The 15,416-nt window shown below is 41.2% G+C and overlaps 1 long non-coding RNA gene and 1 pseudogene across 1 annotated transcript; both read right to left on the bottom strand.

Moving 5' to 3' along the window:
• Nucleotides 1-2,705: 2,705 nt before the first annotated feature.
• LOC139537595 (zinc finger protein ZPR1-like) lies at nt 2,706-9,793 on the bottom strand (annotated as a pseudogene).
• A 1,062-nt stretch (nt 9,794-10,855) lies between these two features.
• Nucleotides 10,856-12,078, bottom strand: LOC139536683 (uncharacterized). Its single transcript, XR_011667382.1, has 2 exons — nt 11,618-12,078; nt 10,856-11,342 (listed from the first exon to the last, which is right to left on the bottom strand). It is a non-coding gene; the product is annotated as an uncharacterized lncRNA (long non-coding RNA).
• Between the last annotated feature and the right edge of the window lie 3,338 nt (nt 12,079-15,416).

The following is a 15,416-nucleotide window of genomic DNA, read 5'->3' as shown; positions in this document are numbered from 1 at the left end:
TCTCACATTAACAGTTTAAAATCACATTACACAATTTCACAAATAGTTTCATCTTTACTAATTAATTTGATACAATAATTAGATGCAAGCCTCAGAACGGAGGCTCCTGTATAAACAGAGTTGTGGTAATGTGGCTGTATTGTCTTTCCTGAGGTCACAATCATAAAACAAAATGGGCTGGTCATAGCTGGATTCTCCACCGACCGTTTCCACATTCTCCAAAATATGGATATTGTTCAGTTTTCAAGTTCTGTGATGTAGAAGAAGTTCCTTTGTTCTACTGTGAAACACTCTCTGACTATACTGCCTGGCCATGAGGAGAGTCTCCTCTAGGAATTTACGACATGAGATAACAGAACCTGAGTGTAAGAGGGAGAGGGGGAAGACTCGCTATACCCAAAGAGGGCCACATCATGACAACCACTAGAAGCAGAGCTCCCCTATTGGGCTCCGCTCCAGTCATAGAACTGGAGTTACTGTAGCTATCGATTCCGCTCCAGCCATTACCATGAGCCAATCCTCACCAATTGTGGTTGGTGTAGGTTTTTCCATGGCTCTGTTAAAACACATTTATTCCACAGCCAACAGATCAGAAATATAGCAGATTTTACCTTTGGATTGTCTTATAACTCCATAAGACACCTTAAAAAAAGTCTTATTTCAAACCTGGAGCTTAAATTAAATTAACAATCACTGAAAGGTGAAGAGCCATCTGCGCATTTAAGAACATTAAAATGGTATCCTATAGCTACATGTTAAAATGTGGATTTTAATCAATGAAATATATATTATGACAAAGTTGAAGTTAACAGGCGCTTGCCTGCTGTAGCATAGGCTACACAAAAAAACGCAGAGGTTGATCTATACATGCGTATAGCGAGCCGTGTGCAATTTGCGCAAATGTGGTTTCCATGTACCCAAATGCCCTTTATTACAGTAGGTTATTTGAATAACGGGTTTCCTCTGTGGTGTCGTCTCTTACTCCAGCTCTCCCGGCAGGAGTAAGCGCACAGCGGTCTGGATCGCTCGGGCTGCAATGGTAGAGCGATTGAATGACGGGAAGCTTCGCCTGCGGTGGGCTTGAAAATGTAATTCATAAACTAATTTGTGATGCCCATTGCTTTAGAGATGCCAGTGTCAGGGTGGATCAGTTTCAGCAATTTAAACAAATAAATAGCATAGTTGTTTTTCCTGGTCTTGCGTCGCTTCTTGATTCATTTCTTCTGTGTTTTGGTCCTTTAAAAAAAATTTTTTTTTAGAAGGGCAGAGGCCGATTCAGGCATTTTCTTGTATATGCTGGGTGTATAAGTGGCTAGTAGAACATATGCTTCCGTCTTCTATATATATAGTTTTGCAATGTAAATCTATGTGGAGCGAGGCGGTTTTGCTATTGGACATTTGAATGCTGTAGTTTATCACAATTGGTTAAAGCGTTTCCATTCTATCCGTCCAATAAGAGGGACACTCAAAGTATAAATACAATTCTCAACCACATTACGTAAAGGCAGAAAGCAAAGTCCGTGTACTGCATTGTCAATTATTATAGTCATTCGTATCAATCCAAATACGATGTCTGGTAGAGGCAAAACTGGAGGAAAGGCCAGAGCGAAGGCAATGTCCCGTTCGTCCCGCACCGTCCTTCCCTGGTTACAGCGCAGAGGCAACTACGCAGTGTGTCGGTACCGGAGCTCCTGTGTATTTGGCTGCTGTGCTTGAATACCTAACCACGCAAATGTCCAATAGCAAAACCGCCTCGCTCCACATAGTTTTGCAATGTAAATCTATATATATATAAATAAGACGGAAGCATATGTTCTGCTCTAGTTTCTCATTGAGTTGTCTGACAACGCTGCAAGGGATAATAAGACCAGGATCATCCCCCGCCACCTTTAACTGGCTGTCTGCAACGACGAGAAACTCAAAAAGCTTTTAGGTGGCGTCACCATCGCTCAAGGAAGAGTATTGCCAAATATTCAGGCTGTTCTCCTAACCAAGAAGACTGAAAAACCAGCAAAGAGCAAATAACCAGCTTGGACAGTATAGATCAAAACAAAAGCTGAGCTCCTTTAAGAGCCACATTCTCTGTAGAGACTAATTTTTATGCAGCACTACCTGAAACGGGAATGATTGCAGACGGACAATGCTTATTTTTAACTCAATGCGTAGCCTACCCCACGTCGTTTATTTGGACCATTCATAGAAATATGTCGTCGCAATTGAAATTAGTTTTCGTATAAAATAACATTCGCCACTGTGGCCTCTTGGATCTGGACTATGCAGGCGCATTTGATGGTGGGGTGAATAACACCACATATATTTTATTGTAGGCATATATGGACCAATATGGAGTTTGTTTTTTAGTAGTACTTTATCAACACATTGTGCTAAACAATGTAACAGCTTGAGGTCAGTCAAATGTATATTTGATTATTTCAATAAATGTTCTGTAGTGGTATTGGGCACATGCACAAAGTCAGTCTAGTCTGTTTTCACAATCTGGGAATTTTCAATCAGGACGCGCATGAACAAAGGACACCGCATTGAAACGAATCTAGAATTTGTTCTTTTAAGATCTGTGGGCATTTATGCAGTGTTATTATAATTGAAGATTGTGGTACTGAATTCTACAGGTTTATATAATGCATACTGTACATTGAACATAGTAAAGAAGCCACCCCCAAAAATATCTACAGCAGCAGTCTGTATTCTTAGTTTATAATTTATTCCCATGGAACAGAACATAAGAATTTCCACTGAATCAGAACCACATATGTGAATACAAATACAAGTGATTTAAATTGGATAATTCATAAACTGGATGTTCGTGCATCTCTTTTTTTATAAATGCACATACTTTCTAATCAAATGATAAACCCCATATTGATTGTTTCCTTTTAAATAAGGTATATTTCAAACTTTTCAACCATATATCAAACCAAATATCATAACTGTAAGACATCTGGCGCATATGTCCTTGTGAGTCAGCAACTTCAGTGAGGGCAAATATCTGAAATTACATTTATGGGAATCATTGTTTTTGTAAGATAAACCTTTCTGCTGCTGCAGATGTCCTTACTCCTGATAGCCCTCTGTCTTCATGTCATTGAGACCAAGGTCTTCATTCTGCTCAAATGTCCTGGTGTACTTCTCAGTTGTCATCTCTGGGTCTGGGTCAGGGGCATAGACGTTCTGCAGACAAACACGACAAATCAACTCATTACAAATGAAACAACTGAGAGGAGACGATGCGTTTGAACCTCAGACATCTGTGAAAGAAGAGTGTCTTTTACCTGGAGATAGCTGTTCCCTGCAGGGTCGTCGAGAACAATGTGCACATCCATTTCTCCCGCCATGATCTACAGTATTTTTTTTTGAAGAGGTGTTTTAAAAGTGCCACTCAGCCTCCATTGCACTTTAAGATGCAGTTTCAGCATGGGTGCCAGACTGTTCTGCATTCAAAAACTCTACTTTGTTGCCCAGCCAAACATGTGAAAGTATTCTTCTCAGATACAGTATATGTAAAATTCTTGCATGAGCTTTTGTTTAGTCTAAATATCATGTCATGCACCCTAGTTAAAATATACAACTACGGTCCCAATATAGATTAAATGTACAAAAGCATATTTACATGGTAGTTACAGTGCAGATACACATTGTTAGTATTTATGACTGTTATACCAGATGGTAACATTCACAATTTAAAAGAATTGCAATAAACTCACAATGGAGACATTGGATCTTTAAAAAATATTCTAGAGGGAGACTATTAGCCAAAGAGTTATTCGGAGTTAGTTCACAAATTGAATGCAAATAAATACATAAAAACATTTCATGGGTAAATACTTTGGGACGTGTAATTACACTAAGGTATTATATGTAAAGTGAGACCAAAACTAGCTCCAAACAAAACATTAGTGATATTCAATGATTTTATGCCTCTAACCTTGTCAATCTTCTCGCCAAAAAGTTTCAGTTTCTCTGTTCGATCTGAAGTGGAGCTGTCTCCACAAGTGAATGGATTTTTGGAAACAATCTGGAGGAAAACAGTGGTGGTGGATGAAAACATTAATATAATATAGCTCGAGTCCACAGTGAAAGAGACCATAGAACAGGGGTGCACAACTTAAATCGTTGAGGATGGCAGTCCTGCTGGTTTTGGTTTCTCCCTAGTATTTAACTAATCAATTAATGTCCATGATTGGCCACACCTGGCTTCACATATCTAAATTAGGACTGGAGTTGTGCACAGCTGCCGTTGAATTACAGTACAGCCATGGCAAAGGTATCCAAGCCAACAGTGATTCCCAGGTGCAGAGTCCATGGACTAGAAGTAACACAACCAGCATTAAAACATATACAACTCTCCACTGGAGTTCAATCCCTGTGTGTACCCTTCCTACTGCATCTCCCCTTCACCCCCCCCCCCTCTACTTCTCAACAGTCTGCTCACCAGATCTTTGATGTCTTTGAGGAGTCCCTCCAAGGTGGTGAATTTTCCACCGACAGCTGCCATCCCCAACTCAAACTCCAGCTCAGGTATGAGGATGCTACATGTCTCCGACTGCACAAACACAAACCGGCACAACATGGTTGAGTCAACTCCATCCTGATTCAGGAATAGCATTGCTCTCCTGTGAAAAAGTTCTATGTTCCATTACTGACAGGAATTGATTATGAAAAGACCCAAACTCTTAAGACAGGACAACAAATACCTGAGCCACCTCAATCATGAAAATATTCATATTATGAGCTCCATTTGGCATGGGTGCTATGAACTTTCTGCCATGCAACGGTAGCCTAAGTACCAGTCTGTTTGTGCTATCATGCCAACTCCTTGTCACTCATTGTCATGCCAAACATTGTTTGGCTTGACAATGGTAGTAATGGAGTTGGCAAAAGCACAAACAGACCTGGGACCAGGTTAATAAAAATGCTGCAGTGAAAAAACTAGTGAATACCAGATAAAGTACAAAGAGGGGTTACCTTGAGAAGATCTCTGGACATGTCAGACACGTCAGTGAGGTGAAGAGTTATCTTGGTGCCCAGCTCTTCTGTGGCTCCACCAGATTTCACCTAAACCACAGATTAGATGGGCAAATTGGAATGCATTCATATTAAGATATTTGCAATATCTGAGAATATGCCTTGAAAATAAATACATGTGCTAAGAAAAAAGAAAGAAAGAAGAGGACACTTACTTCGTTGGTTCGATGTCCACAGTCATCACAGTTTGTTGCCATGATAATGACTTCTTTGAAATGGGGGATTTCTGAGGAATTGTAAAGGAGGATACCTAAACCTTGCAAAATGAAACATTCTACACTGGGCCTCCCGAGTGGCACAGTGGTCTAAGGCACTTGATTGCAGTGCTTGAGGCATCACTACAGACCCAGGTTCCAGGCTGTGTCACAACCAGCAGTGACCAGAGCGGCGTACAATTGGCCCAATAACCCACAATTGGGTTAGAGGAGGGTTTGGCCGGGGGGTGGGGGGGGGTTTACTTGGCTCGTGGCGGGCCGGCGCCTGCAGGCTGACTTCGGTCGTCAGTTGAACAGTGTTTCGTCCCGCACATTGGTGTGGCTGGCTTCCGGGTTAAGTGGGCAGGTGTTAAGAGCGGTTTGGAGGACGCACGACTCGACCGTCACCTCTCCCGAGTCCGTTGGGGAGCTGCAGTGATGAGACAAGTTCGTAATTGGATATCATGAAAAAAGGGGTAAAAAAAAGTAAATTAACATTCTACGCCATCCTTATCATAGGACACTACTGGGGAGCAGTGATGTAGTGGTAAAAAAATATATATATATTTTTATTTTTAAATGGTGGGTAAATGTTGATTGCCATTCGTGGTGAGTAAAGTACCACTATACTTTCAATGCACTTTCCTGCAAAAGGAGAGGAATGGTTGCACAAAATAAAAAAAGGTAAACGGCATTTACGTGCCTTAACCTTACACTACACCACTGCTGGGGACAACCAAACAGACTGGAAAGGATACGGACAAGCTTCATGTTTGTCGAGGCTGGGGCATTGCACTCTGGACAGTTTGTATTAAACGTCAACACCTGAGGGAGAAATAAGGTATATTACTCAAGGGTCAATTATTGAGGAAAAACTCCAAATTGTGATGCAAAATGTCTGGAAATCCCACCTCATTTCTCATACAGTCAATGTCATTACTGGGCTTTTCCTCGTCTTCAGCCTAAGCAATAACAAAAAAAAGCTACATTTTAAGTCACATTCTTTTGCTATATAAAAGTTTATACTGGTGAACATGGGTAAAATTATAAATGTATGCTGTCTTGTTTTTTTCTACCCTATAAGGATTCCACAAGCATTAGCACATGATGACAGCATCGGAGGCATTGCCTTTTCTAAAACAGATATGTCCCCTTACAGGAGAGTTGTGATGTGTCAAATCAAACCACGCGCCTTTATTCCTAACTGGGCGTCCTGTTGGGGTGTTCTCTTGTAGTGGCTGACCGAGAGAGCCTCATCTTTCTGCGGAGCAAAGGTGTTCTCCACAAAACTGTTCCCAGATGGATCATCAATGACCTAAAATTGTATTGCCAGAAACATTCAATTCCATGTAACTTTAATCTTGTACATAGATGAGGCTGGGCAATAAAATTGGACTTACCAGTGTGAATCCACCTTCTTTCAACTTCTTCAATTTATCAATGAACTCATCAATCTTTACAGCAACTTCTGGTGCAGTTGCCTTCAAAAGTTAACATGATTTTAGTCAACAAGCAGTGAAGTACATATGGCATTTGGTATGAGCAAAGTAAACAAAGCTTATACATTTCTTAGTTGTTGGTCTTGCTCCAACCCTGCAACTGCACGGTCTATGAGGCCTTCGATGGTAGAGAGTGCTGGGGAGCAAGAGGAACAGTTAATGACTTGAATGGGATTGAGGCATATGTGGATACTGTACATCTACATGCAAAATTGTTCTTCTAAGTAAACAAAGCTTCACTTAATACAACAGTTGGATTAATTTAGTCAAGTTTAGCCTACAACACTCCTGCCGCCTTTGGCAAATATGTGTATAAATAAAATATTAAAATGATCCCAGTAAAAAAAAAAAAAGCTGGCAATTTCCTAGATCTGGGACCAGGCTAGCAATTATCAGGCGACAAAATATCAGTGGCAACATGACAGTGGCATGTATGCATGAAGAGTGAATATTGTTTTCCAAATCAATAAAAACTGAGTGAGTACTTACAGCCCTTCTGAGTGTATGGAGGGATTTCAAAATCCACTTCTGGGATTCTGGTGGTTGCACTGTCCGCTTTGACAACTTCTCGATTCATATCCTACAAAATGAGATGACAAAACAGACTAAATATCTAATACAAGATATAAACCAAATAATACAAGTTAGATATTGTTTTCTTTCTAAGCTAGCTATATAAATGAAAAAGGTGTGCTGAAGCTAGTCTGGTCCTCAAGAGAAGCATTGACGTCGGCACAGCCAATGTGTACAACAGTCCCGACGGTGTGTTCTGTCTAAACGTTAACAATACTGTTTAGACAGAGGGTCAGGAGGGACTGTTGTACACATTAGCCGTGCCGTCGGTTTTGTATAGGAAACCTTTGGAACTTTACTTTCATATCGTCGGGAAAGAATTTTTAAAAAACAAAAAAAGGGAAAATCACTATACATGGCAGGTAGCCAGCCTAATGGTTAGAGCACGTGTCAAACTCATTCCAGAGGGCCGAGTGCCTGCGGGTTTTCACTCCTCCCTTGTACTTGATTGATTAATTAAAGGAAAAACCCACTGACTCTATGCCCTCCATGGAATGAGACACCCCTGGATTAGAGCGTTGGCGGACGACACTACAGTGGTAGGCTTGATTACTAACAACGACGAGACGGCCTTCCTTTAATTAATCAATCAAGTACAAGGGAGGAGTGAAAACCCGCAGGCACTCGGCCCTCTGGAATGAGTTTGACACAGGTGAGGGCCCTCGGAGTGTGGTGTCAGGAAAATAACCTCACACTCAACGTCAACAAAACAAAGGAGATGATTGTGGACTTCAGGAAACAGCAGAGGGAGCACCCCCCTATCCACATCGACGGGACAGTAGTGGAGAGGGTAGTACGTTTTAGGTTCCTCCGCGTACACATCACGGACAAACTGAATTGGTCCACCCACACAGACAGCGTTGTGAAGAAGGCGCAGGAGGCTGAAGAAATTCGGCTTGTCACCAAACGCACTCACAAACTTCTACCGATGCACAATCGAGAGCATCCTGTCGGGCTGTATCACCGCCTGGTACGGCAACTGCTCCGCCCACAACCGTAAGGCTCTCCAGAGGGTAGTGAGTTCTGCACAACGCACCACTGGGGGAAAACTACCTGCCCTCCAGGACACCTACACCACCCGATGTCACAGGAAGGCCATAAAGATCATCAAGGACAACAACCACCCAAGCCACTGCCTGTTCACCCCGCTATCATCCAGAAGGCGAGGTCAGTACAGGTGCATCAAAGCAGGGACCGAGAGACTGAAAAACAGCTTCTATCTCAATGCCAGCATACTGTTAAATAGCCATCACTAGCCGGCTAGCACACAGTAACTCAACCCTGCACCTTAGAGGCTGATGCCATATATACATAGAATCACTGGCCACTTTAATAATGTTACACTAGTCACTTCAATTATGTTTACATTCTGCTTGCTCATCTCATATGTATACTATTATACTGTATTATAGTCAATGCCACAGACATTGCTCATCCTAATATTTATACATTTCTTAATTCCATTATTTAACTTTTAGATGTGTGTATTGTAAGATACCACTGCACTGTTGGAGCTAGGAACACAAGCATTTCACTACACCCACAACATCCGCTAAATATGTGTGTGACCAATCAAATTTGATTGATTCTCAATTGTGATGTCAATTTCAGTTTAGATGGAGTATGAGGCCATTTTGGCTGCCAGAGCTAGTTAACCTCTGAACATAATGTCTTGGATGGTAACAGAGTAGGCTAGCCCACAATCCTTAAACTAATCTGGGCTAGCCTAGTCCTGGATCTGTTTCTGCTCTTGTCAATGTTTCAAGTTTCATTAGTCCTATGTACGGGATACACATGGTATACATCGTCCAACAAAACACTTACTTGCAGGTTCCTTCTTGACAATGCCAACTCCATTGCTGTTTTGCCATGACAATGTGGCATGATACAAACAGACTGGCACTCAGGCTAGCTACAGCTCATAGCCTACACAGTGGTTCAGCATATGCCTGGGAAAGGAACGGCATCCTACTTAGACTACCTGTTTTGACTTGACTTTGAGTGTGTAGGCGATGGCTTGATCCTGTATGCGACCAGCTGCAGTTGGGACAGGTGAAAGAACTGATGATAACTTCTTTGAAGAAAGGAATCTTCGTAAGAAGAATACGTGTCATTCCCTACAAAAATGGAGAGAACACAAGTTAGATGAGTCAATCATACAGCGATACAGACAAGTCCATACGTTCAATTAACTGGTCAGTGTTAACTAGCTATTTACTTACATTTTGGTAACAATTCATGCACAGACTCTCAATTTCGGTGGGTTGATTGTCTTCGTCATTATCAGCACTGATCTCCTTGAAAACACTACCGCCAATGCCACGGACATTTTCCTCTGCTATGACTGACATTATTTCACTTCAAGAGATTTTTGATAAACAAACTATTCGTTTGCATATGCCGCCCGCTGTTTCTGGAACTTTCTACTATCTACATCTGAAGGTGCAGTCCAAAATACACGTTTTCATGTCTGCGTTGTATCTTTATCCCGGAAATAGACGTCAAAGTAGTCTTCTTCTGTGGTGGAAATGTCACATGTTTTGTGCGCATGCGTAATACCATATGAAAGCGTCACATCATTTATTTATATATATATATATAAATATTTTTTTCAATTTCAAATGTGTTGCAAAAATCTATACATCCTTCTTAAAAATGTTAATACAAAAGATCACAAACAGATAAACACAAAATCAAAAATACAAACTTTTGGTCATGTAGTGTACATTTCCAAATATTTTTGTTGGAGGGGTAACATCTGAGTTAATTGAAAGAATGTTTCTCTCACGTTGTTAGTGAGCACATTATTTGTATGATAGAGTCCATACCTATGGCCAATTTACAACACATTGGAAGTTCCACCTGAATTTGGCTATTGGAACAACGCTGTCATAAAAAGTTAGTCTGGGTACCAGTCTGTACCAGTCTATCTTTCCACTCCTTGTCACTCCTTGTCATGCTAAACAATGACACAGAGTAGAAGGAGTTGAATGTTCGCTAAACAGACTGGTATCCAGGCTAATAAAAACTTTTCTAATTAATTAATTTAAACAAATTAATGAACAAATGAGACACCATTAATTACCATGGTCAAATTTACAAGTGATATCTCTGTATTGACCAATTTGTTTCAAAAGGATTAGATCACCATCTGTTATTGCTTTGTATAAACTGGGTGATTCGAGGCCTGAATGCTGATGGGCTGACAGCCGTGGTATATCAGACCGTATACCAAAGGTATGACAAAACATTTATATTTACTCATCTAATTATGCTGGTAACCAGTTTATAATAGCAATAAGGCACCTCAGGGGTTTGTGGTATATGGCCAATGTACCACGGCTAAGGGCTGTGTCCAGGCACTTCGCGATGTGTCGTGCGTAAGAACAGCCCTTAACCGTGGTATATTGGCCATATACCACACCCCCCCGTGCGTTACTGCTTAAACACACTATTTCATATTCCTTTGGTGAAACTGGGAACTCACACATTCTTAAAATTGTGCTTATACACCATCTGAGTTGAGTAGCTAGCCCACATAACATATTTTACTTTGTGAGGTTTATTTTTCCATATAAAGTTAAACAGTGTCTTATCTAATTGGGAGCAAATATATTTGGGACTGTTGAGACAAGATAACACATACGAGGCTCTAGACATGCCTTCAGCCGTAGTCATCAAAACTCTTCCTTGAATAGACTTGGGCTGAATAGACTTTGGCTTGGGGGTAGAAGCTGTCGAGGAGCCTTTTGGTCCTAGACTTGGCGCTCCGGTACCGCTTGCCGTGAGGTAGCAGAGAAAACAGTCTATAACTTGGGTGACTGAAGTCTCTGACAATTTTATGGGCTTTCCTCTGACACCACCGATTGTACAGGTCCTGGATGGCAGGAAACTTGGCCCCAGGGATGTACTGGACCGTTCGCACTACCCTCTGTAGCGCCTTACGGTCAGATGCCGAGTAGTTTCCATACCAGGCGGTGATGCAACCGGTCAGGATGCTCTCGATGGTGCAGCTGTAGAACTCTTTGAGGATCTGGGGACCCATGAATGGTCAAATCTGATTTATTTTCCCTCAAGTGATTTTTAGACTGCTATTTGGCATATCTTGTTGCTTGCTAGCTACTCTATTGACAGTTTGACAAGATGTGATAGCTAGCTAGCTTGTTAATTGTTTACAAACAAATTAGTGTATGTGCTAGAAAGATAAACAGCTACCTATCTAGCTAGTTGACTGCTGTGGCTAGCCAAAAATGACTTGTTTTCAAAGTTGGCTTATCTTATCCTTTGAGGCTTTAAAAGTGTTCTTACCCTTTAATTTTGAACATTCAAAGCAACTGGAAGGCATGGCAGGCATTGTTGTCACCTTAGCATGCTACATAACTTCTGAGTGATAGGAAGCAAAAGCCCACCACCAATCAACCTACACCACTGCACACACATTCCTGTCATTACTATGACAACTAGCGCAGCCTTGTCAGCAAATGACTGCTGTCTGAACCTCTATGATAGATGGGCAATTAAGGGACGAGGCCAAGTTCATCACGAGGAACGCACGCACAACCTTGCCCAATGTTTTGAGTTGCTGCTCTCCTGAAGGAGATATAAGGTCCCACTTCTGAGCAAGAATAGGAGCAGGGTAAATTTTCACTTCCATTCTCAGAACGTTTAAAAAACTTTACGTTTTGTTACCCAACAACTTTATCATAAACAATCACATTTTCATGAATTTAATCATATAATTGTAAGGCCCATTCAAAAGATTAGCGGACATGACCAAGAAGTAAAGCGGAAGCTGAAGTCACTTTCACAGGGTATTGCCGCATTCAAGACAACTCGGAAACTCTGACATTTCCGACTTGGAAACTCATTGTAGAAAGATGAGGTCAGTGTTTTCCACTTTGAAAGTATCCGAAAAGGAAATTTGAATTTGGAGGTTCCGAGTGTACGAGTTGTTGGTGGTGGATAAATGAAGATGTGTTACTTAGGCCGTTTACCATTAGAAATAAATGGTCACAGTTCCGGTTTGCTTAAGGGGTGGCTCTCCCATAGACACCAATGCAATAGCCGCTAGGTCTGGTCTGCTTATGCCGCGTTCATGACGTGCATTTGGAAACTCGGAATGTAAGTAATTTGCTTAGAGCTTCCTATTGGATGATGCTGATACTTCCTACGTGGGAAACCCCAGGATCATCTTTCTACAATGAGTTAGCAAGTCAAACATTTACGAGTTTCCTAGTTCCAACTAGCACGTGAACACGGCATGCGCATGTGTCCATTGACAGTATATGAACTAGTGTATGAACACCCCAAGAAATTTGTGGGATGTCTTGCTTCCTCTTCAGTCTCTGGTATATCCAGAATTAGGGTGCATTTGGAAACTATTCAGACCCCTTGACTTTTTCCACATTTTGTTACGTTACAGCCTTATTCTAACATGGATTACATAATTTCCCCCCCCTCATCAATCTCCACACAATACACCATAATGACAAAGCGAAAACAGGTTTTACATTTATTTTGCCAAAAAACAAAATTTAAATACCTTATTTACATAACTATTCAGACTCTTTACCAAGAGACTCGAAATTGAGCTCAGGTGCATTCTGTTACCATTGATCATCCTCGAGATGTTTCTACAACTTGATTGGAGTCCACCTGTGGTAAATTCAATTGATTAGACAAGATTTGGAAAGGCACACACCTGTCTAGATAAGGTCCCACAGTTGACAGTGCATGTCACAGCAAAAACAAAGCCATGCAGTCGAAGAAATTGTCTGTAGAGCTCAGAGACAGGATTGTGTCGAGGCACAGACCTGGGGAAGGGTACCAGCAAATGATGTATGCAGCATTGAAGGTCCCCAGGAACACAGTGGCCTCCATCATTCTTAAATGGAAGAAGTTTGGAACCCCCAAGACTCTTCCTAGAGCTAGCCAAACTGAGCAATCGGGGGAGAAGGGCCTTGGTCAGGGAGGTGACCAAGAACCCGATGGTCACTCTGACAGAGCTCCAGAGTTCCTCTGTGGAGATGGGAGAACCTTCCAGAAGGACCACCATCTATGCAGTACTCCACCAATCACGCCTTTATGGTAGAGTGGCCAGATGGAAGCCACTCCTCAGTAAAAGGCACATGACAGCCAGCTTGGAGTTTGCCAAGCGGGCTGTCTCTCAGACCATAACTCTTTGGTCTGAATGCCAAGAATCATGTCTGGAGGAAACCTGGCACCATCCCTACAGTGAAGCATGGTGGTGGCAGCATCATGCTGTGGGGATGTTTTTCAGTGGCAGGGACTAGGAGACTAGTCAGGATCAAGGGAAAGATGAATGGAGCAAAGTACAGAAAGATCCTTGATGAAAACTGAGTAAAGGGTCTGAACACTTATGTAAATGTGATATTTCAGTATATATATATTTTTGCAAATATTTTTGCTTTGTCATTATGGGGTATTGTGTGTAGATTGATAAGGGAAAAAATACAATTTTATTTTATCCATTTTAGAATAAGGCTGTAACGTTACAAAATGTGGAATAAGTCAAGGGGTCTGAATACTTTCCGAATGCACTGCACTGCACTTAAACTAATTTCCTAGATTAGCATCTCTTTTCTTTAGAGCATCTCTCTGCTGCTAATAAAGTTCGCCAGGATGTAATCATAAAAACCGGAAGGAACTGAGTTACCTCTGGTTCATTAAGCAATTCCTATGAGACATGAATAGGGGTTTGGGAAATTAAGGTCTAAGGTTAACACAGGCTTAGGAAATCTTATAAGTTTTATTCCATGATAATCATTATTAGCTTATTTAATTCTTATTATTATCTCAATTACTTCAGTCAGTTAATGTTTGTGATTTTTTAAATTACTTAAATTCTTAAAAATTCACAAAAAGTGACATGAGCTGATGAAGATTCTCATAGAACAAAACAAAAGATCTCCTAAGCCTAAGTTAACCACAGACCTTATTTTGAGCGTTTATTCAAAAACCCTACAGAAACGACATTCATTTCCCAATATGCTTTGTCCAACGAACCATGCTAGTGCCTACAAAAAGACACCATTACTATTTATCTCTATATGAATAGGATGACGTTTAGACGAGTGTCTTTCACTATCCTCTTTGATTCTACCCCTAGTGGACTGATGCAGTCGGTGCAATGGCCTACATAAGTCTAAAGGGAATCCTTGGGACGTCAACTCTGATGTCACCCCGTTGAGGGGACGTCCCAAGGATTCTGGATAGCACTAACCATTCCTAAAGTGACCACTGGGCAGTTCTGTTGTGAAATTTTCTTATTCAAAAATAATCATAAATGGTAACTGCCAAAATAAAGGAAACACCAACATAAAGTGTCTTAATAAGGCGTTGGGCCACCATGAGCCAGAACTGCTTCAATGCACTTTGGCATAGATTCTACAAGTGTCTGGAACTCTATTAGAGGGATGCGACACCATTCTTCCACGAGAATCCATATTTTTGTGTTTTGCTGATGGAAAATGCTATCTCAGACGCTGCTGCAGAATCTCACATAATTGGGTTGATATTTTAGGATATTTGATGCCATGGCATACAGTGAGGGAAAAAAGTATTTGATCCCCTGCTGATTTTGTACGTTTGCCCACTGACAAAGAAATTATCAGTCTATAATTTTAATGGTAGGTTTATTTGAACAGTGAGAGACAGAATAACAACAAAAATATCCAGAAAAATGCATGTCAAAAATGTTATAAATTGATTTGCATTTTAATGAGGGAAATAAGTATTTGACCCCTTCTCAATCAAAAAGATTTCTGGCTCCCAGGTGTCTTTCATACAGGTAACGAACGGAGATTAGGAGCACACTCTTAAAGGGAGTGCTCCTAATCTCAGTTTCTTACCTGTATAAAAGATACCTGTCCACAGAAGCAATCAATCAATCAGATTCCAAACTCTCCACCATGGCCAAGACCAAAGAGCTCTCCAAGGATGTCAGGGACAAGATTGTAGACCTACACAAGGCTGGAATGGGCTACAAGACCATCGCCAAGCAGCTTGGTGAGAAGGTGACAACAGTTTCTGTGATTATTCGCAAATGGAAGAAACACAAAAGAACTGTCAATCTCCCTCAGCCTGG

This window comes from Salvelinus alpinus, chromosome 13, assembly GCF_045679555.1.
Source record: "Salvelinus alpinus chromosome 13, SLU_Salpinus.1, whole genome shotgun sequence".
NCBI lineage: Eukaryota > Metazoa > Chordata > Actinopteri > Salmoniformes > Salmonidae > Salvelinus > Salvelinus alpinus.
The sequence above is the reverse complement of the archived record's forward strand: the minus strand, read 5'-3'. Positions and strand labels throughout refer to the sequence as shown.